The following is a 4,545-nucleotide window of genomic DNA, read 5'->3' on the forward strand; positions in this document are numbered from 1 at the left end:
CAGAGGAGCCAAAGGCATAAATCACCTGGGAATCAGGAGTGATTATTTCTCAGGGCATGTGAACATGGATACCCAACTCCACCAATGTGTCTTTCACTTTTTTTGTTCTATTCAGCCCAAATTGATGGGGGTTATCTTCTTTACTCAGTCCGTGGATTTAAAGACTAACTGTGCAGGGAAGACCCTCACAGACACACCCTGAAGTACTAGTTTACCAGCTACCAGGGCTTCCCTCAGCTCAGCCAAGTTAACACATAAAATTACCCATCACGTTTAAATACTCTAGATACTAATTCTTTGTCAGATATATGATATGAAGGTATTTCCCCCCACCTATATTTTGCCTTTACAGCCTCTGAAGGAGGTCTTTTGTAAGGCAAAATTTTTCTTTGTTTTGACAAATTCATTGTCAAATAGGACTATCATGATAAAGTATCACAAATTGTGATAAAGTATCACAATTTCTGTTGGCTTAAACCAACAGAAATTGAGTCTGTCAGAGTTCTAGAGTCCAGAAATTCAAAATCAAAGTGCTGGCAAAGCTATGTACACTCTGAGGGCTGTAAGGGAGAATCTGCTCTTGTCTCTTTCTTGCCTATAGGTCTTCTAGTAGCTCAGGCCTTCCTTTTGGGTACCTCGCAACTTTAGTCATGGCCTCTGTCTTCATATGGCCTTTTCTCCTTCTTCCAGTGTCTATCCTCTTGCTTCTTTTAAGAACCATTGTTATCAGATTTAAGACCCATTTATATAACTGAAGATGGCCTTATCTCAGTATTCTTAACTATATCTGCAAATATGTGTATATAAATACTGGGGTGGGTAGCCATTGCCTTTTCCAGGTTTATTCCTTACCTAGGAATTAAACCTGGGTCTCCTGCACTGCAAGCAGATTCTTCACTGTGCCACCAGGAAAGCCCAATATATATATATATATCTCAACACAAAATCTGTCCAGCCAAAAACAACACTTCTATTCAACCAGCTACAAATGAAGTCTAAGTTGTCATTTTTTTCTCCATTTCATTGATATTCAATTTCCTTTAATTTTCTGAAACTTTCTGCTTTTATTTCAAAAGAATTTTAATTGCTTGTTACAACATTTTTATGATGACTGCTGTAAATAACATCTGAATCATCTCTGTCTTAGAATCATTTGATTAACTTTTCTCATTCAGATTATTATTTTATTTGTTCTTAGTAGGGTGGATGATTTTTTTTAAGGACCCCAGATATTTTGTTTGTTTTGTTAGTTGACACTAGGTTCAATTTAAATTATTTATTCTAACAAATGCCCAATTTAATTAGATTTAGCATGTAGGTTTGGCTTATATTTATAGGCTGTGGTTCCAGTGGCAGTTTAATTTTCTGAACCATTGTGTAATGGTCTGCTTGGCTTATATGGTGCTGCTGGGGCTCCTACTTCTGATGTTGCTGCCTGAGGATAAGAAAGAGGTCCCCAGGATGGACTCTGGGTGTTTTACAGTCAGGGAGAGATGTCTTTGATCTGAGGGGATAAAGAGCCTTCTTTGGCTAGACAAATTTTGTGTTGGTATCTCCTTGCCCATGACCCTGAAATGTACCAACGTCTCTGGCAAGGTAAGAAAAGTTTCAAATCCTTGGAACAAAAAAACTCACAATATCCCAAGACAAAGACCAAGAAGGTTGCTGTGGCTGAGTTCTTCCTTCAGGTTTCACTCTACCTCAGTATCTCTCTTGAAGAAATCTCAGGCATGGAGGGGAAGGAGAACACTTCCTCTGGCCACTTACTGATGGCAAGCCTAATGAGAGATCCCTTTTGCAGGTAGATGTCTGGTTCAACTGATGTTGAGAGACACTTGTTTGGCCTAAAGGAGGAGTAAAACCTATCTGTGTTGCCTTCTGTTATTAAACTGTGAATCAGAAACACTAGGTCTGGGTTTTCTGTTTGGTTGTTATTTTAGTTGCTCACCTTTTTTGTGAGCCCATAAACTGTAGCCCACCAGGCTTCTCTGTCCATGGGATTTCCCAGGCAAAAATACTGGAGGCGGTTGTGATTCTCCAAGTGGCTGCATTCTCCAGGGGATCTTCACAACCCTGGGATCAAACCCGTGTCTCCTGTATTGGCAGGTGAATTCATTACCACTGAGCCACTTGGGAAACCTATCTGTTTGGTTGGCGGTATATAAAGCATCTTGTTACTCCAATTGTCACTCCAATCCTAAGGTCTATAGCAAGTTTGTCTTTGTCTTATACCTTTCACACTTCTTCATTAGTTATCTCTTATGTTTTTTCTAGGGTTTTTATCTGTGCTTAGTGGAGAGGAGTAGGGAGAAAAAGGTCTGCATCATATTGTCTGAACTTAAAATCCCAGCTATATTTTAGAGCAATTAAAACCAAAAAATAAATTTTATTTTATACTTATTCTGCTTTCAAAGATCTATTATTTCTATAAGGCAGAATTTTTTTCTATTCAAAAAAATCTTAAATATTTCTTACAGAGTTGGCCTCCTGGAAGCAAACTCTCACAGTTTTTATGTGAGAATTTTAAATTTGGTCTCCTTTTTATAGAATATTTCACTGAGTATAGAATTCACAGTTGAGAGTGTTTTATTTATTTGTATTTAGTTTACTCTTATAAAGAGTATTTAGGTTAGTCTTTTCTTTTTTCATTCTAAAAAAGTCACTATTTCTTTATACATTGCATGGTTTCCCAAAATAAATTTCCAATTCTTATCATTGTACTTCTGTATATGTTTGTTTTCTTTTCTGACTCACTGTCTTCATTTTTTATCACATTAAATATGACATATTTGGATGTTTTGTTTTTATTTTAGTTTACTCTCATCTTTTTTGAAAAAATAGTCATATTTCTTCAAATATTTATTTTGTTTGTTCTTCTTTTCAGATTCTGCTTACTTATGAAAATGTAAAGCATTAGTGATTCAGTCATGTCTGACTCTTTGTGACCCTGTGCACTGTAGCCTGCCAGGCTCCTCTGTCTATGGGATTCTTCAGGGAAGAATACTGGAGTGGATAGTCTTTTCCTTCTCCAGGGGATCTTCCCAACCCATCGAACCCAAGTATCCTTCATTGCAGGCAGATTCTTTACTGTTCAAGCCACTAGGGAAGGTCATTTATATGTTAGCCCAATAGATATTTTTAGCCCAGTAGATATTGCCCCACAGTTCTTCTCCCAAAACTCTCTTGAGGTAATATTCTTTTATTTTCTTTACACTTTAAAATTTTCTGTTTATATTTTGTTAATTATTATTGCTCTGTTTCCAGAGTCACATACTCTTTCGTTGATTGTTGAGTCAACTGATGAGTTTATCAAAGGAGTCTTCACCTGTGTTACTTTTTAAAATATTTTATGTACCTCATTTTTATGCATTGTCTACCCATTCAGTTTGGGCCCCAAACATATTTAACATATATTTTTTAAATTTTCTGATGTATTTTCAGCATCTTTTTCATATAAGTAGGATCTAATAGTTGTTTTGTTTTTCTGAAGTTAATATCTTCTTGCTTTTTTTTATGTACCCTAACTTTTAGTCAAAAGATAAACATGTTATGTAAAACAGTAGAGGCTGAGATAAATAGTTCTTATGCATGGTGATTAGTGTTGCTTTATTTCTGCTATTATTTTAGTGTTAGGGCTTAAAGTGAAAGTGACAGTGAAGTCGCTCAGTCGTGTCCGATTCTTTGCGACCCCATGGACTGAAGCCTACCAGGCTCCTCCCTCCATGGGATTTTCAAGGCAAGAGTACTGGAGTGGGTTGCCATTTCCTTCTCCAGGGGATCTTCCCTACCCAGGGATTGAATCTGGGTCTCCAGCATTCCAGGCAGACGCTTTAACCTCTGAGCCACCAGGGAAGCCCAGTGTTAGGGCTAATGTCAATCTAATTCAAAATTGGGCTGGCGTGTTGTTGCAAATGTACCACAGGTTTCAAATTTTTCTTGATGTTTAGGGTATAGATTGGCCAGAAGTTATGTTCTCAATATTTGTTCACTTTTATTTATTTTTTGTTTTTCATTATACCTGAAAAAGAATACATTACATGATGCTCTCTTAAATATGCTTTACAGTTTTATCAAATTCTTATTATTTTGGAAGTGGAAATCAACGAAAGAAACTCTCCTCTGATGTTCTAACAGCCTCCATCCTATGCAGGCAGAGTGTCCAAAGTTCACAGGGGCATGGTGGAAATAATTACTTTGCCCCTTCTCCACTTGTAATGATAGTGTTATAACTATTCTTGACTCTCCTCTGAGACACAGAATTTATTTTTTGCTCCTTTACTCTTTCTCTAGTATCAAGGGTTACACAGTTTCCTTAAAAGCCAATAGTTATTATCCTTTAACCTGCAGTGCAAGATTTTTGTTCCATGGAGGAGAAATATGAGGTAGGTCTCACCGAAGTGTCAGCACTTTAAGCTGTGTTGGAGAAGACTCTTGGGAGTCCCTTGGACTGCAAGGAGATCCAACCAGTCCATTCTGAAGGAGATCAACCCTGGGATTTCTTTGGAAGGAATGATGCTGAAACTAAAGCTCCAGTACTTTGGCCAC

General features: G+C 37.3%; 1 non-coding gene across 1 annotated transcript; it reads right to left on the reverse strand.

The window, feature by feature from the left end:
- Window positions 1-3,780: 3,780 nt before the first annotated feature.
- On the reverse strand, window positions 3,781-3,852 carry TRNAS-GGA. Its single transcript has one exon. It is a non-coding gene; the product is annotated as a tRNA-Ser (tRNA).
- Window positions 3,853-4,545: the final 693 nt, after the last annotated feature.

This window comes from Oryx dammah, unplaced genomic scaffold (assembly GCF_014754425.2).
Source record: "Oryx dammah isolate SB20612 unplaced genomic scaffold, SCBI_Odam_1.1 HiC_scaffold_25, whole genome shotgun sequence".
Lineage (NCBI taxonomy): Eukaryota > Metazoa > Chordata > Mammalia > Artiodactyla > Bovidae > Oryx > Oryx dammah.